This window comes from Saimiri boliviensis, chromosome 12, assembly GCF_048565385.1.
Source record: "Saimiri boliviensis isolate mSaiBol1 chromosome 12, mSaiBol1.pri, whole genome shotgun sequence".
Classification (NCBI taxonomy): Eukaryota; Metazoa; Chordata; class Mammalia; order Primates; family Cebidae; genus Saimiri; species Saimiri boliviensis.
Window position 1 is genome coordinate 18008434 of NC_133460.1, and position 19016 is coordinate 18027449.

General features: G+C 49.5%; 1 protein-coding gene across 1 annotated transcript in view; it reads right to left on the minus strand.

The window, feature by feature from the left end:
• Positions 1–18257, minus strand: part of EEF2K (eukaryotic elongation factor 2 kinase) — an 82650-nt gene extending 64393 nt beyond the window's left edge. Inside the window, exon 1 of the mRNA XM_010340769.3 lies at positions 17839–18257. The gene's annotated coding sequence lies outside the window, so the exon portion shown is untranslated. The remainder of the gene's footprint in view (positions 1–17838) is intronic.
• Positions 18258–19016: the final 759 nt, after the last annotated feature.

Genomic DNA, 19016 nt, shown 5'->3' on the forward strand with positions numbered 1-19016 from the left:
GGTGGTATGCACCTGTAATCCCAGCTATTCAGGAGTCTGAGGCAGGAGAATCCCTTGAACCAGGAGTTGGAGGTTTCAGTGAGCTGACATCGCGCCACTGTACTCCAGCATGGGTGACAGAGCGAGACTCCATCTCAAAAAAAAAAAAAAAAAAAAAGGAGCCAGGCGTGGTGGTGCATGCCTGTAATCCCAACTACTTGGGAGGCTGAGGTGGAAGAATTGCTTGAGCCTGGGAGGCAGAGTTTGCAGTAAACTGAGATTGCGCCATTGTACTCCAGCCTGGGTGACAGAGTGAGATCTCATCTTAAAAAAAAAAAAAAACAAAAAAAAAAAACAACTTCTCAAAAAGTTAAACACTGAGTTACTGTATGATCCAGCAATTCCACTTCTAGGTTCTGAAACACTCCAATATGGATAAAACTTAAAACCACTAGAGGAGGCAAAAGGGAGTCACACAAGACTATACACATTGGCTAATTCTCTATTTATGAAACTTCCAGAGAAGGCAAGGCTAGAGCAGCAGAGAGCAGACTAATGGTTGCCTGGGGCTGGAGGAAGGGTGGGGTGGTGGGAACGGTTGGGGGGGTGGGGAATGGGAATGATTGCTAATGGGTATGGGGTTTCTTTTGAGTTGATGAAAACATTCTAAAATTGATTGTGGCTGCATGACTGTGAATATACTAAAAACCACTGAATTGTACATTTTAAATGAGTAGATGTAACATATGTCAATTATATCTCAAGAAAGCCAAAGTTAAAAAAAAGAAAGCCCGATGTGGTGGTTCATGTCTGTAATCCGAGCACCTTGGGAGGCTGAGGTGGGAGGATCACTTGAGCCCAGGAGTTTGAGACCAGCCTGGGAAACGATGAGACTCTATCTCTACAATAAAATACAAAAAACTAGCCGGGTGTAGTGGTGTTCACCTGTAGTCCCAGCTACTCAGGAGGTTGAGGTGGGAGGATCACTTGAGCCCAGGAGGTGGAGGTTGCAGAGAGCTGAAATTGTGCCACAACACTCCAGCCTGGGCAACAGAGCAAGACCCTGTCTCCAAAAAAGAAAGAAAAAGGACACGTGTACATGCATGGAAACTTCCCTGAAAAATTCACAGGAACTGGACAGCGCTTGGATAAGCAGTTGTGGACCTGGAGGAAACTTCTGATTTTTAATTAAAAAAATTTTTTTCGAGATGGTGTTTTGCTCTGTCGCCCAGGCTGGAGCACAGCGGCGTGATCTTGGCTCATTGCAACCTCTGCCTCCCAGGTTCAAGCTATTTTCCTGCCTTAGCCTCCCAAGTAGCTGAGACTATAGGTGCCTGCTGCCACACCTGCCTAATTTTTGTGTTTTAGTAGAGGCAGGGTTTCACCATGTTAGCCAGGCTGGTCTTAAACTCCTGACCTCAAGTGAACTGCTTGCCTTGGCTTCTCAAAGTGCTGGGATTATAGATGTGAGCCACGGAGCCTGGACAGCTTTTTAAAACTTTGTACATTTCTATACTGCTTTAACATTTTTACAAAGCTGGATTGCTTTAGCCACAAAATAGTAAATTAGTTTAAATTTTTTTTTTTTTTTTTTTTTTTTTTTTGAGACGGAGTCTCGCTCTTGTTACCCAGGCTGGAGTGCAATGGTGCGATCTCGGCTCACCGCAACCTCCGCCTCCTGGGTTCAGGCAATTCTCCTGCCTCAGCCTCCTGAGTAGCTGGGATTACAGGCACGCGCCACGATGCCCAGCTAGTTTTTTGTATTTTTAGTAGAGACGGGGTTTCACCATGTTGACCAGGTTGGTCTCGATTTCTTGACCTCGTGATCCACCCGCCTCGGCCTCCCAAAGTGCTGGGATTACAGGCTTGAGCCACCGCGCCCGGCCAGTTTAAAATTTTTTTACATCAAACCAGTAAGTCCAATTCTTTTCGGCAGTGCTGTCCATCAGGCAGGCATTCTTCTAGAGCCAAGGCTTTGGTACTTTGGCTACTGAAGCAGGAAATATATTTATATCCTAACCCAGTACACGCCTATAAAATGGTAAGTAAAATGTCAAGAAATTGTACTTAGCCTTACTTTGTATAATGTACTCTTGTTATTTTTTTTTTTAAATTTTATTTTCAGAGACAGGCCACTCCAACTGGAATGCAGTGGTGCAATCACAGCTCACTGCAGCCTCCAACAGCTGGGTTCAGGCAATCCTCCTGCCTCAGCCTCCTGAGCAGCCCATTCCACCATGCCCAGCTAATGTTTTTTATTTTTGTAGAGACAGAGTCTCGCTATGTTGGCAGGCTGGTTTTGAACTTCCAGCCTCAAATGATCCTCCACCTTGGCCTCCCAAAGCACTGGGATTACAGGCATGAGCCACCGTGCCTGGCTCACTCTTGCTATTTTCTATTCTACTTACGACTTTTGTTTTTCTTTCTGTTTAGTCTTTTTCCTTAACACACCACCTACACACTGATTTCTATATTCACAGTCTGAAAATTGTTGTCAACTGCTGAGTTTGATTCTTATCCTCTGGGGAAGAAACAGTCACAGGCCTGGATCTAATGCCACAGCCACCTGATCCTGTTTGTCACCAAAATCCTCCCTGAGCCCTGGGCTGGCTTCTCTGCACTGTCAACCACTCCCCGTCCCAGCTCCTACTCTGCCCTGATCAGCCCTTGGCCAGAATCCCTGCTGATCAACATGGTGTGGTGCCAGGAGCTGCCAGCAGGCCCAGCCAAATTGGCGGCCCCTGGAGGCCAGGATGGTGCCAGGAGAGGGGCCAGAACCACAGCCTCAACCTGCAGACCTCCAGGCAATGTAGTTAGTTGAGTAGTTAAAGGCTCAGATTCAGGGCCAGGCACGATGGCTCATGCCTGTAATCCCAGCACTTTGGGAGGCCAAGGCGGGCGGATCGCTTGAGCTCAGGAGTTCCAGACCAGCCTGGGTGGGCAACATGGCGAAATCCTGTCTCTACAGGAAAATACAAAGATTCGCTAGGCATGATGGCGTGTGCCTGTAGTCTCAGGTACTCAGGAGGCTGAGGTGGGAGGACCACTGGAGCCTGGGAGGCAGGGGCTGCGGTAAACTGAGATCATGCCACGTATACCACTTTTATCTCAAATAAACAAAAAACAAAAAAACACGCTCAGATGCAGGATCTGGGCTGCCAGGGAGCAAATCCTGGCTCCTTACCCAATTAATTCACCTAGCTAACTCCGTCATCTTGCAGTGTAGGGAGCCCAGCCTCGGTCATGTCCCACCACAGATCTTACGTTCTCCTTAGCCCTGGGAAACACAGACAAGCAGCTGTGACCCTGCCTGGCACAGCGCCTCGTACACACCAGGCACTTGATATGCATTCCAGAGCTAAGTAAGTGTCATCTGTTTTATGGCTTTTGAGTTGTCATAAATTTGCTCTGAAGGCAGCTGTGGCAAACTATCTCCCAATAGCTGTTCACTCCTTCCTTCCCTAATAACAGAACCACTGGGTTTTGGCTACACTCGTCACGTGGGCCACTCAGGATACCTTTCCCAGAGTCTTTTGCAGATGGGTGTGCCCATGTGACCAAGTTTTAGCCAATGGGATATAAGAAGGACTGTGTGCCAACTATAGGGAACTTAAAGGGAATGTGCCCCTCGGCTCTCCTTCCTTCCTGCTGGCTGAAATGCATATGTGATTGCTGGAGCTCAAGCAGCTACCTTAGACCATGAGGTGGATGGCCATGTGCTGAGGCTGGAAGAGCTATAAGACAGAGAACCTGGGTTTCTTATACCATGGGACCACATAACAGTCCTGGACTCACAATCTTCATACTTTGATATCTAAACTTGTATAATCTACTGTAATTTTCTTTTTTCCTTTCTACTTGCTACTTTTATTTGGTACAGTAGTTCCTTCTCTCCCGTATCATAAAAAGTCACATCGTCTTTTTTATAAAGTTTTATTTTTGGCCGGGCGCGGTGGCTCAAGCCTGTAATCCCAGCACTTTGGGAGGCCGAGGCGGGTGGATCACGAGGTCGAGAGATCGAGACTATCCTGGTCAACATGGTGAAACCCCGTCTCCACTAAAAATACAAAAAAATTAGCTGGGCATGGTGGCACGTGCCTGTAATCCCAGCTACTCAGGAGGCTGAGGAAGGAGAATTGCCTGAACCGGGGAGGCGCAGGTTGCGGTGAGCCGAGATCGCGCCATTGCACTCCAGCCTGGGTAACAAGAGCGAAACTCCATCTCAAAAAAGTTTTATTTTTGGAGAAAGGTCTTGTTCTGCTGCCCAGGCTGGAGTACAACGGTGCGATCATAGCTCACTGCAGCCTTGATCTCTGGGCTCAAGTGATTCTCCTACCTCAGCCTCCTGAGCAGCTGGGACTACAGGTGTGTGCCACTATGCCCACCTAATGTGTTTATCTTTGTAGAGACAGGGTTTCACTATGTAGCCCAGGCTAGTCTCAAACTCCTGGCCTCAAGCAATCCTCCCACCTTGGCCTCCAAAAGTGTTGGGATGACAGGCATGAGCCACTGCACCTGGCCAAAAGGTCACATCCTTTATGACAAGTGGGTGCCTAGGCAGGGTCAGCCTGGGAAAACTGTGGCCTCAATTCAGAGTCCTAACTTGGCAGAGACTCTTACATTTGTGCATGAAGACTGGCTACCTGGAGGATGTTGGATTTCCCCAGATAAGGAACCTTCCTCAGCCCCTAAGTCAGTTCCAAGAGGCCTGTTCCAACACCAGGCAAGGCACCCAGCCTCCTAGGGATCTCTGTCTAACCTGGGCTTCCCTTGGCCCAAAGAAAGATCTGCTCCTGTGCTCAGAACAGGACTCCAGTTCCAAGACATCAGGATTCTCTTGAAAGTTTCTTCTGCCTTACTCAGGCATCCACATCTTCTCCTCCCAGTCCCTTTTTCTTTTCTTTTCTTTTTTTTTTTAACTCCTGCCCTCAAGTGATCCACCCTCCTTGGCCTCCCAAAGTGCTGGGAATTAAAAGAATGAGCCACTGTGCCCAGCCTCCAGTCCCTATTTCTATGGAAAGGTGGCAGAGTGAGTCAGAAAGACCCAAGTTCAAGCCCCATCTCTGCCACTGACTGGCTGTGTGACTTCACTTCTTGAGCCTCAGTGGGGATGCATAATTGTACTCACCCCATGAACTCAACAGCTATTATTATCATCATTTTTATTATCATCAATAAAAGGGACTGAGCCTTGGGTCCCAGCCAGACTTGTGACCTGGACGTCTGGCTCATAGCAAAGTCAAGCTGCTTCTGGGGTCCTCAAGGAATAGATTATTTTAGGTTCTGGCCATGGAAACCACTGTCTCACTGAGTCTGGATCTGGCAGTTTATAGAGGCAGGAAACTATGCTTGCAACGCTCAGGTCAAGGCCTGAGGGTCAAGCCACAGTGGCCCCTGGCCCCACTCTGGGCTCACCCTCACCCCCAGGAGCTGCCTTCCTATGGTAGAAAGAGGGTGGAATCTTCCCACCACCACTCCTAGGAACCAGCATCCCAGAGCCAAAATGGCACACCCCAAGCTGGTCAATGCACACACTAGTATATGCCCAGCACAGCACAACCCACACATTCCTGACTACAACCACAGCAGACACAGGTGACTCATCAGCCACCTGGAATGGAATCACACACCAGCTTCTGCGTGAGGCTCTGCCTCTGCCCCACCCTCAAGTCATGTGTTGTCACATGATTCAGACCTAAACCAGTCATAGCACTGGGGTGCGTGGCCACGGAGATTGGCTCAGAGGTGGTCATGTGACTGGAGTCTACTATTCTAGCCCATTGTAGCAAGCCTGGGGCTTTTTGCTTGAGTGATTGGAAGAGGTGCTCAGTGTTTTCATGCTGAATGTGAACTTCAGACTGGGGCTGAGGCCACCACAGAACAAAGCTCATGTGTGGTGGAGGGCGGAACCAGAGAAAGAGAAAAATGAAGAGTGATAATGTCATTTGAAACCTGGAATACAGATACTCCCAAAACCAAACTACCAAGCCCTCATAGATTTCTGAATCATAAGATACATAAACCCCACCTTTTGGGAGGCAGTAGGAGAAAGGACTATTTAGTTAGCTACACATAGGTTTTCTGTCACATACAATATGAAAAGCCCCAAACCGGCCAGGCGCAGTGGCTCACGCCTGTATCTCAACACTTTGGAAGGCGAAGGTGGGCGAGCCACCTAAGGCCGGCAATTTGAGATCAGCCTGGCCAACATAGTGAAACCCTGTCTCTACTAAAAATACAAAAATTAGCAGGGTGTGGTGGTGCCTGCCTGTAATCCCAGCTACCGGGGAAGCTCAGGCAGGAGAATTGCTTGAACTTGGGAGGCAGAGGTTGCAGTGAGCCGAGATCATGCCACTGCATTCCAGCCTGGGTGACAGAGTGAGACTCCGTCCAAATTCAGCCAGGCTTGGGCCATTATATATTATTTATTTATAATTTAAAAAATAGTTTTAAACACCTTTTTCTTACTAGGGCCACCGTAGATGATCATAGGTGGGGTACTGCTCAACTCTAGTAAACAACCTTTGCAAGGGTGCATGGGCAGCCCTACTTCCCGCCCCTAGGGGGAACACTTCCAACGCTTCTCAGTATTTCCCTTGGTGTACAGATATCATTAAATAATATGCTTCTTGATTATTTCTTTTTCTTTCTTTCTTTTTTTTTTTTTGAGACAGGGTCTCTCTCTGTTATCCAGGCTGGAGTGCAGTGGTGCAATCTTGGCTCACCACAACCTCTGTTTCCCAGGCTCAAGTGATCCTCCCACATGAGCTGCCAGAGGAGCTGGGACCACAGGCTAATTTTTGTATATTTTTATAGAGATGGGGTTTCACCATGTTGCCCAGCTGGTTTCCAACTCCTGGACTCAACTGATCCAGCCGCCTCAGCCTCCCAAAGTGCTGGGCTTACAGAAGTGCCCCTATTATTTATTTATTTTGATCCTATCTTCTGATTTCCTGGAGTGATAAATGAGACTTAACTCTACTTCCCCTTACTGCTTCCCTTCCCACCATATCCCTACACTGGTAGGTTCCTTTGTGGATTTACTTTTTACAGATGGGGTCTTGCTGTGTTGCTTAGGCTGGTCTCCAGGTCCTGGTCTCAAGTGATCCTCCTGCCTCAACCTCCCAAAGTGTTAAGATTACAGGCGTGAGTCACACTGCCCAGCCTTCTGGTTCCTTTAGATACCATGCCAAGAACACTGTCTTACTCCACCAACTCAAGAAGCTGAAATTTCTCACAGTTTAGCAAAAATTCAGAGCAGGGAAGGTGTGGCTTTTGTGCTATGAATGAGTGATAAGAAAGCAGAAAAGGTTCTTATTTGCTTACCAACCTCAAAAGGGCATAATTTCTATGGAAATAAGACAGACAAATACTATATATGTATATATGTGAAAGGCTGACTGCACACCAGGTGCAACACTTAGCACTTGACGGGAACTCTCCTTTGACAATGGTAGGAGCTGCCAGGTCCAGAAGTGACAGTCTACCTCTGAAAAGGCCACCTTAAGGGAGGGGAACTGCACAGAGCTAGGCATTGAGGGCTGCACCTGGCTTGTTCTGAAGATATTTTAAACCTAGCTGGAGTCACCACTTTCCTTTAAACAAGAAGGAAAAACCAAAGCCCAATACGGTGGCTAACAGCTTGTGTTCTACAGCCGCATGGCCAGGGTTTGAATCCCAGGCCCCGCCATCAGGAGCTGGGACCCCGTCCTAGATCACAGACTTTGTCAGGCAGGTGAAGGTGACATCCGAAGGTCTGCGTTGCTGTCTCCACCCCTGTCCCCGTACCTTGTACTACTTTCAGTGAACAGGTGCTCAACATGAGCTCAAATACCTTGCTGTTTAGTGTTTGGTTTTGTTTGTTTTATTTTGAGACAGTCTTGCTCTGTCGCCCAGGCTGAAGTGCAATGGCGTGATCTTGGCTCACTACAACCTCCTCTGCCTCTCAGGATCAAGCAATTACCCTGCCTTGGCCTCCCACATAGCTGGGATTACAGGCATCTACTGCCATGCTTGGCTAAATTTTGTATTTGTAGCAGAGATGGGGCTTCACCATGTTGGTCAGGCTAGTCTTGAACTCCTGATCTCAAGTGATCCGCCCGCCTCAGCCTCCCTAAGTGCTGAGATTATACGTTTAAGCCACCACAGCTGGTTGCTCAGTGTTAATGTACTAGGGTACAGCATTAGGAGTGATTAAGTCAAGCATCAAGCTAAGATTTCACATCAGTGTCTTATTAATGTCTGCACCCCTAGCATATAGTGGGTGCTTATAAACATTTATTTAAACTATTGAGAGAAATAGTACACTTTGCATCAGAATGAAAGCAGCAATTTACAGAGTCCAGCCCATCCGTCCCTTCCTCCCTGGCATCTCAGCTTCCCAACCTTCCAAGTCCAAGAATCAGTCTCCATATACCATGAAGTTCTCCTCACCTTCTCCTTTCCCTTGTGTCTACCTGCAGGTGCCCCTGAGGCAGGAGAATAGGATCTGGAGGCAGGGAACTTAAGGCCGATTCAGTCTGACTTCCTAGAACTAAATCAAAAGGGAAACCCCAACTTTCCACACCCATGTAACTAAAGGACCAGAGGCTACTCCCTTTGCAAGCCCCCACTTTTCTGCGTGGCAGATAAAAAACTGAAAGTACCTCTGATTGGTCCCTCCCCACAACTCATCAGGCTGGTCACTGATCAAGTCTTCATTTGCATAGGAGTCTTCATTTGTAACTTCATTTCAGCCTGATTGGTTACTTTCCACAACCAATCAGATATTTGCATAGCGTGTAACCGGTTAACTTCACTTCAGCCTCTGATTGGTCACTTTCCACAACCTATCAGACTGATCCCAGCCATTTACATAGGGCGTACATCAAGTGACCAATAGGGAAACCAGTAAAGGGTGTTTAAATTCCAGGCAATCTGTAAGCCACTTGCTCAAGCCCACTCCCACCCTGTGGAGTGTACTTTTGTTTTCTGTAAATATTTGCTTTCATTGCTTTATTCTTTCCTTGCTTTGTTCATGTGTTTTGTCCAATTATTTGCTCAAAATACCAAGAACCTGGACACCCACCATCAGTAACACCTCTGCCTGGAATCCCTTTCCCACTCACTGGCAAAACCCTTTAATCTCTTCCAGACCCAGCTCAAATTTTGACCTCCTCCAGAAAACCTTCCTTGTTTATTTCTTTTGGGTTTGTTTGTTGTTGTTGTCTTTTAGAGAGAGTCTGGCTCTATTGGCCAGGCTGGAGTGCAGTGGTGCAATCATAGCCCACTGCAGCCTCCAACTCCTGAGCTCAAACTATCCTCCCACCTCAGCCTCCTGAGTAGCTGTGACTACGAGTACACACCACCACATCTGACTAATTATGTTATTTTATTTTTGTAGAGATGGGAGTCTCCCTACAATGCTCAGGCTGGTGTCTTTTTTTTTTTTTTTTTTTGAAACAGGGTCTCACTCTGTCACCCAGGCTGGAGTACAATGGCACAATCATGGCTCACTGGAGCCTCAGTCTCCCAAGTTCAAGTGATCCTTTTGGCTCTGAACTCCTGGCCTCAAGTGATCCTCCTGCCTCGACCTCCCAAAGTTGATTACATGCATGAACTACTGCACCTGGCCTCCAGAAAGCCTTCCTTAGATAGTTCCCTCCTCTGTAAACAGGGGACAGCTAACAGTACCCCTGCAGGGATTGTTCTGAGAATACAATGAGATTAGGCACATGATGTCTGGCATAGACTCGACTCTCAAAAGTACTAGCTGCTATTATGCTCCAAGAATCCCCCAGTCCCTGACTCCCTAAATCACTTCCATCCCTACAAGCCCTCTATAAGCAATGAAATTTCATTGTACCCTGAGGCCAAACTGTCTATGTGACAGGCAGAAAAATGGCTCCCCTTAAGATGTCTACATCCTCATCCCTGGAACTTGTGAGTATGTTACCTTACATGGCAAAAGGCACTTTGCAGATGTGACTAAGGATTGTAAGATGGGAAGAGAGTCGTGGATTATCCTGTGAGGCCAGTGTAATCACAGGATCCTTATAAAAAGGAGGTAGAAGGGTCAGAGTTACAGGAAGAGATGTGACTAAAGACAAAGAGAAAGATGTGAAGATGCCACGCTGCTGGCTTTGAAGATGGAGGGAGGGGTCAAGGAATGAGGGCAGCTCCTAGAATCTGGACAAGGTAAAGAAACAGATTTTCCCCTGGGGCCTCCAGAATGAACACAGCCATGCTGACACCTTGATTTTAGAACTTCTGACCCCCAGGAACTGTAAGATAATAAATGTGTTGTTTTAAAGCCACTAAGTAATTGCAGCAACTCATTACAGCAGCAATCGGAAACTAACGAAGTCCTGAACAGTGGCTCTCAACCTTGGGCGATTTCGCTCCCTCGAGGGACATTTGGCAATGTCTAGAGACATTTTTGATTGTTGTAACTCTAGGGGTGCAACTAGCATATAGTGGATAGAGGCCAGGGATGCTGCTCAACATTCTACAATAAACAGCCCTCTACAATGAAGAAGATTTGGCCCAAATGTCAATAGTGCTGAGGCTGAGAAACCCCACTCTAGAATGAATCTGGTAGAACTTCTTTCTTTTGTTTTTTGAGATGGAGTCTCACTCTGTCACTCAGGAGGGAGTGCAGTGGCTTAATCTTGGCTCACTGCAACCTCCACCTCCCGGGTTCAAGCAATTCTTTTGCCTCAGCCTCCTGAGTAGTAGCTGGGATTACAGGTGTGTGCCACCATGCCCAGCTCATCTTTGTAGTTTTCGTAGAGACAGGGTTTCACTATGCTGCCCAGGCTGATCATGAACTTCTGAACTCAGGTGATCCACCCACCTTGGCCTCCCAAAGTGCTGAGATTACAGCTGTGAGCCACCGTGCCTGGCCTCTTTCTTTCTTTTTTAACAGACTGGGTGGGTGTCTTGCTCTCTCACCCAGGCTGGAGTACAGTGGCAAAATCACAGCTCACTGCATCCTCCAGCTCCTGGGCTCAAGGGATTCTTCTGCCTCAGCCTCCCGAGTAGCTGGGAATACAGGCATATGCCACCATGCCTGGCTTATTTTTAAAAAATTTTGTAGAGATAATGTCTTGCCACTCCTGGGCTCAAGCGACCCTCCAGCCTCAGCCTCCTGAAGTGCTGGGATTACAGGCGTGAGCAGCTGTGCCCAGCCTCTGGTGTAATTTCAAGGAGCCCTCCCCAACCCTCTTTTCCCCTTTTCCCTTTAAAAACAAATCTTCCCACATACCATAAAGAGACTGAGAAGGCCGGGAGTGGTGGCTCATGCCTGTAATCCCAGCACTAAGTGGGAGGTCGAGGCAGGTGGATCACGAAGTCAGGAGTTTGAGACCAGCCTGGTCAATGTGGTGAAACCCCATCTCTACTAAAAATACAAACATTAGCCAAGCAAGGGAGGGGCACATACCTGTAGTTCCAGATACTCAGGAGGCTAAGGCAGAAGAATCACTCATACCAAGGAGGTGGAGGTTGCAGTGAGCCGAGATTGCGCCACTGCACTCCAGCCTGGGCGACTGAGCGAGGCTCCATCGTAAAAAAAAAAAAAGCCGGGCGCGGTGGCTCAAGCCTGTAATCCCAGCACTTTGGGAGGCCGAGGCAGGTGGATCACAAGGTCAAGAGATCGAGACCATCCTGGTCAACATGGTGAAACCCCGTCTCTACTAAAAATACTAAAAATTAGCTGGGCATGGTGGCGCGTGCCTGTAATCCCAGCTACTCAGGAGGCTCAGGCAGGAGAATTGCCTGAACCCAGGAGGCGGAGGTTGCGGTGAGCCGAGATCGCGCCATTGCACTCCAGCCTGGGTAACAAGAGCGAAACTCCGTCTCAAAAAAAAAAAAAAAAAAAAAAAAAAGGGATGGGTCCCGTGGCTCATACCTGTAATCCCAGCACTTTGGAAGGCCAAGGTGGGCGGATCATCTGAGGTCAGGAGTTCGAGACCAGCCTGATCAACATGGAGAAACCCCATCTCTACTAAAAATACAAAATTAGCTGGGCATGATGGTGTGCGCCTGTAATCCCAGCTACTCGGGAGGGCTAAGGCACGAGAATCGCTTGAACCCGGGAGGTGGAGGTTACCGTGAGCTGAGATCGCGCCATTGCACTACAGCCTGGGCAACAAGAGGGAAATCCATCTAAAGACAACAAAAAAAGGGCCAGGCACAGTGGCTCACGCCGATAATCCCAACACCACTTTGGGAGGCTGAGGTGAGTGGATCACACAGTCAGGAGTTTGAGACCAGCCATGACCAACATGGTGAAACCCAGTCTCTATTAAAAATACAAAAATTAGCTGGATGTGGTGGTGTGTGCCTGTAATTCAGCTACTCAGGAGGCTGAGGCAGGAGAATTGCTTGAACCCAGGAGGTGGAGGTTGCAGTGAGCCAAGATCATGCCACTGCACTCCAGCCTGGATGACAGAGCAAAAGAGCAAGACTCTGTCTCAAAATAAAATAAAAAAAAGAGACAGAAATCAACTTACCAACCCAAACAGCAAACTGCTGCAGAAGCCAGACATACGTCATCATTTGCTCTGTTAAAGGCTCGTAAAAATATCATTGCAGTACACTGTGTTTTGTGCATATAAAACTGTCATCATGCAAGGGCTATTATATGGTTTCAGGAATCTGAAAAATGCAGTTCAGAATATGAAACACAAAATATCATAATTATAGCTTTGATTAGCAAAATGCACAAGGGAGCTTGAATTGCAATGTTTAATCACTTGCTGGGCACACTCCGAGTGTCCACAGTACACTCTGTACTCCTGGTGGGTCAGTCCAGGGATACAGCACGTCTCACTTCTCACATGAACTCTGTGTGCCCAGCCCTCCCAGTGGCCAGACCATGTGAGTGTCTTGAACAAAAGGGGCCGTGTGTTATTCCTCTGCAGCTCCCTGCCCAGAGCACAATGCCTGGCACACACCATAAATGCACAAGTGTGTGTTGCATAAATGAACGAGTAAGTGGAGAAAAGCTGGCAATTTCCAGCTGATATAATGGAGAAACAGAAGGACTTACGGATTGTGGCTGGGCATGGTGGCTGACCCCTGTTATCCTAGCACTTTGGGAGGCCGAGACTGGCAGATCGCTTGAGGCCAGGAGTTTAAGACCAGCCTGGGCAACATGGTGAAACCCTATCTCTACTACAAATACAAAAATTAGCCAGGCGTGGTGGTGTACGAACTGTATAGTCCCAGCTACTTGGGAGGCTGAAGCACGAGAATCGCTTGAACTAAAGAGGTGGAGGTTGCAGTGAGCCAAGATTGTGCCACTGCACTCCAGCCTGGGCAACAGAGTGAGACTCTGCCCACTCACCACCCCCCCAAGAAAAAGGACTGCTGGGTTGTAACTACATGGGAGTTACTGACATGGCAGAGGCTGTAGTGGGAAAGGCTGGCTCATGGAGTATCTGAAAAGCACCAAAACCAGGATGTAGCCAAGCAAGGCCTTTGGGATGAATTCAAATCCTGGCCCTGCCACAATCAGCTGAGGAATGCTGGGCAAATTAGTTAACCTCTCTCAATCTCAGGGTTTTCATCTGTAAAATTAACTCACCCAACAGAGCAGAGTAAAGTGAGCAAAGTGGAGAAGTGAGAGAGGTGGCCAGAGGCCAGAAAAAGCCACTGAGACACAGAGAGCTGGCTTTCCACCAGGAAGCCTGACTCCCCTGTCTGGCCAGGAACTACATTTCCCAGCATCCCTTGCAGCTAGGTGGGTTTGTGTGACTGCATTCTAACCAATGAAAGAAGGGCTCAAATAACTAGTTCTGCTTCTGAGCCCCTCCAGCAGCCCATTTCCCATACCATGGTTGGCTTTCTCTCCACTGCAGTCCTGCCCAGAACAGATTGGTAGCAGTTCAATATCACTTACAAAGCACTTGCTACATAACCCCTCTCAGTTCCCTAGAAGGCATGCGCTCCTTCCTCCTTGGGCTCCCGTCCTCCCTACCTGTCCCCTGGCCAACTTGTCTGCTCATTCCTCAGGCCTCAGCTTAGATGTCACCTCCTCCGGGAAGCCTCCCTGAACCCCAAGAGGTAGTCACTCTTAGCTTTATTCTACAGATGAGAAAGCTAAGGAACAGAGAGGTTATGTGGCTTACCCAAAAATCACATGACTAGAACATAGGGGGGGTGGGTTTGAAGCTGGTGCGGGCTGAATCCAGGGCTCCCAACACAGTCACCACTTCCTGAACCAGCCCTTCTAAAAGCGTGGGACCAGCTGCCACAGCAGCCACAGCAGTCTGGCAACTTGCTGGAAATGCAAATTCTCAAGCCTCATTCCAGACCTACTAAATTAAACTCCGGGGATAGGTCCAGCAGTCAAAGTTTAAGCAAGCCCTCCTGGGGGCGCTGATGTGCACTGAAGCTGGAGAAGCACTGGCCTTGAGAAATTTTCTGCAGTTTAGCCACCTACTTCCGGGTGCTTCCTGTGGCTTGCTAGACCTTGCTAGCTCTCGAAAGCTTCACAGATGGAGAACAGAATACCATCCACCCTCTGACTCTAGCCCTTTGAAACGCTTCTCTAGGAGTCCCACAGCCCTGGGACTTTGGGGGTTGTGGGAGGGACTGTCATCTTCTACTTTATCATCAGTGCATTAGTGACTCACTCCTTCCTTTGTCTGAAGCCTTCTTATGGTCAGGAACAGTGGCTCATGCCTGTGATCTTAACACTTTGGGAGGCCAAGGCAGAAGAACTGCTTGAGTCCAGTTCAAGCCTAGCCTGGCAACAGAGTGAGACCCCACCTCTACACTAAAATTAAAAGCCAGGCAGGGTGGTAGCTCCTGTCTGTAGTCCCAGCTACTTGGGAGGCTGAGGCAGGAGGATCACTTGAGCCGAGGAGTTCCAGACTGCAGTGAGCTGTGACTGTCCCACTGCACCCCAGCCTGGGTGACAGAGCAAGACCCTGTCTCAAAACAAACAACAAAAAAGAAGCCTTCTTGCTTGTGCTTATCAGCCTTGGCTGCAAGAATTTGATCCAGCAACACTTTAAGGCCCAGGCCGCTTTCATCCCAGGTGTAAACAAGATCATCAATCTAACCACCTTCTAGGAGTATTCTCAGTTCATTGAGGTAATGATCTGCAGCTTCCAGGTCAGCAGAACCAATCTCCCTCAACAGAAAAAACTTTTGATTCTTTTAAACTAGTTCAACCAGCTGCTATTACTACTTTGGCGATAGTCTTGATCATTCAGTTGTTCTGCTTCAAGTGTAAGAACTAGACCAGACAGCCAGGCACGGTGGCTCACGCCTGTAATCCCAGCACTTTGGGAGGCTGAGGCAGGCTAATCATGAGGTCAGGAGTTCGAGACCAGCCTGGCCAACATGGCAAAACCCCTTCTTTACTAAAAATACCAAAAAAAAAAAAAAAAAAAAAAAAAAAAACACCAATTAGCTGAGCATGGTGGCAGGTGCCTGTAATCCCAGCTACTCGGGAGGCTGAGGCAGGAGAATCGCTTGAACCTGGGAGGCGGAGGTTGCAGTGAGCCGGGATCACACCACTGCACTCCAGCCTGGGCAACAGAGTGAGACTCCATCTCAAAAACAACAAAAAAAAACGCTCCTTATGGCTGTGGCTCTACCCTTTTCTAGGCCTTCAATTTCCCCTTGACTTGTCCAACAAATGAGGAAACAGTGAGAGGTTTTTAGGGTCTAGGCTTGAAATGGACACACTCATGTTTCATCAGCCAAACTCAGTCATGTGGCCCCACCGAATGGTAAGGGAGCCTGGGAAAAATCATCCAGAGAGCACCCCAAGAAGAAGAGAACGTGGGTACTGGTGATCCATAGCTTTTTCTGCCACATAATACAGTATGTTTTAAAAGCAGATCATTGATTTTTTTTTTTTTTTTTTTTTTTTTTTTTTAAATAGAGACCGGGTTTTGCCCTGTTGGCCAGTCTGGTCTTGAACCCCTGACCTCAAGTGATCCACCTGCCTCAGTCTCCCAAAGTACTGAGATTACAGACCTGAGCTACTGCGCCCTTGACCCAAAAAACAGGAAGCTCTTGGCATGTGCACCTATGATTATGTGTAAAGTGTGACCATCTCATGACTTCCGGCCTCCCCATTCCCTGCAGAGGGTAAGAACTTGGGTCCCCACCGACTTCTTTTAGAAAGGGGGTTGGCCGGGCGCGGTGGCTCAAGCCTGTAATCCCAGCACTTTGGGAGGCCGAGGCGGGTGGATCACGAGGTCAAGAGATCAAGACCATCCTGGTCAACATGGTGAAACCCCGTCTCTACTAAAAATACAAAAAATTAGCTGGGCATGGTGGCGCGTGCCTGTAATCCCAGCTACTCAGGAGGCTGAGGCAGGAGAATTGCCTGAACCCAGGAAGCGGAGGTTGCGGTGAGCCGAGATCGCGCCATTGCACTCCAGCCTGGGTAACAAGAGCGAAACTCCGTCTCAAAAAAAAAAAAAAAAAGAAAGGGGGTTGAGAGGAGGGTGGACGCCAATCCCAGCCATGTTACACTGAAATTCATGTCGTTGAGAGGTTTCACCGTATTTGTTGAGTTAATAGCTGAATGAAGGAATGAACACTGGGTGCTGTGGAGGCCACAGAGAAGGAAGACACCTACATACGCCATCTTTGAACCCTACCTCCTTCCACCTGCCTTTTCCCCAACTCAGCTTAAACATCACCTGAAACAGATTTCAGGCGATGTTTAACCTTCTCCCCTTTACACACACAGCGGGTATTCTCAGCTCCCACCTGCTTGCTCTGTATTACCACTTACTCCATCTTGCTTTTCTGTTTATGTGACTGGCTTCCTCTTACGGAGCTTCTGGGGACCTGGGGACCACTCTGACCCTCAGTTTCCTCCTCATTAAAAACATTAGGATAGACTACGTGGCTCAATTCCCCGAGACTTTACAGCCTGTCCAGGGCCCTCGGCCATTAGATGTCTTCCGGGGCGACAGACCTTCACACTGTGTGCCAAGCACTGTTCCAAGCACCTGACATATACAGGCTCATCTACTCATTCCAAGGACACTAAGAGGTAGATACAAATACTGTACCCACTTTACTGATAAGGAAACCGAGGGCCAGAGAGCATAACCGAGCTAGAATTCCAACCCAGGACTCCAGTCCTAGTGTTTCCTGCATTCCTAGCTAAAGAAGCGCCCACCAGCGAGGTTCCAGAGGTGGGGCTCCCTGGGATCGTTCACCTGGGCAGATCTCACTTCCCCATGCGGCCCATCTATCACACTCAGGGCGCAGCTGGGCTGGTTCCCTGAAATTCCCTAGGCGCGCGCAAAAGGATCTAGGCCTGGGCTTACCCGCGAGGTCCCCACCCCCGCGCAGCCACCGGCTTACTAATGCCCAGCCCCTTGGCGCACATGTCAGCGGCGCCTGCCAGCAACCGAACTCCCGCAGCCAAATATGCAGCAAGGGCGCGTCTACACAGTCCTAGAGGTTCCGGGAATTCAAGCTGACGCAGGCCTCCAGTTCAGGGGAAAGGGGTGGAGGGTGCGGCTCCGAGCCCTGCAGGAACAGGAAGGCTGTGATGCGCCCACCCTCTGGGGGCCCCGAGGGCACCTCGGGCGGAGGCCCCCAAACTATTGGTCGCTTGCAGCCAGATCACCGCCCACTGCTTGCCAGTTGCTTTCCATAGCCACATCGCCGTTAATCCGCACAACTTCCCCGTTTTATCGAAGCAAGCACTGGGCCCCAGAGAGTTTAACAACCAGGGAAGAAGCGCCCCCACACTCTCCTTCCATGCCGTCTCCGGCCCCACTCTCAAGCCCAGACCCAGAGCGCTCCAGAGGCCAGCTGCACTGGGGCGCACAGGCCTGCAGCGCCCGCTCCCAGCCCCCCACAGCCTGGCCGGCCGCCGTCCACGCCTACCTCCCTCCGGCAGACAGGCGCGGCAGCCGCTGCCCACGGCCGCGAGGATCCAGAAGAGTTGGCAGAGGCTCGCGGCCCGGCGCTCCAGGGTGCAGGGCGGGCGGGCCCCCCGAGAGTGCCGGGGAGCGGAGAGCGGGGCGCGCGGGCTGGCGCTCCGAGGACGCAGCTGGGGCCGCGCGGGGCAGATGGGCCGATCCCTGGGCTCTGGGCAGCCGGAGAGATCCCGGGGAGCGCTTGGCAGCCGCTGGGACGATCCCGGGATGCGAGAGGCGCGTGCCAGGGATTCGAGTGCAGGCGGCAGCGAGCGGGACTTGGGTGTTTGCAGCGCCGGGAGTGCGGGCGCTCGATCCCGGCAGGAGCGGACCTGAAGCTGCAGCTGTGGCTCCTGGCGAGGTTGAGCCGAAGCGGGCGGGCAGGGGCGGGGCTGGCCCGGCGGGCGCACAGCGTGGCGCTCACGTGGCTGCCCCCAGGTGGCGGTCAGGGTGCCTGCAGCAGCCGAGCGGGCCTCCAGGCTCCGGCGCTGGCTCCCGGCCGCAGGTGCAATGGTTGGCGCTGAGTCCCGGCTCCCCCTGCTGAGTACACAGTGTCCGATTCTCCTGCGCGAGGCTGGCCTAGCACCCGGCAGCCAGGGTGCAATTCGAAGGAGTGAGCGACTTCCGTCCTCTTCCGCCGCGCCTCGCCATTCTCGCCTGCTCCTGGCTTAGTTCCTGTATTCCAGCCCTTTCTAAAATCACTAGTGATCCGACCCCATCGCTTGTTTGTGTAAATCTCTATACGTAACCTTAAAATATTTTCATCGAAAATACTTTGTTTTTCCTGATTTCTGCTTTGTGAAAACAGGCACGTATGATGATTGCAACTATGCGTGTGGTTTTAAAATTAATATCTCCTCTATTTATTCCTAACTCTTGACACAGGGTCTGGCTGGCACATGGTAGATGCTTAATAAATACCTGGCATGAGTGGTAGAGTGGATAAATATGGACGGGTATAAAGAAGAAAACGAATTAAAACTAATAACTCCTGTGAAAACTTTGATTTAGGTCTTTCCAGATACTTTGTTAGTGAAATTTTAGAAATTTCACACATTTTAGATATAAAAGTAGTAACAGTGACATTTATTGAGGGATTTCTCTCATTCCATCTTCCCAGCACTTTGGGAGGCCGAGGCAGGCGGA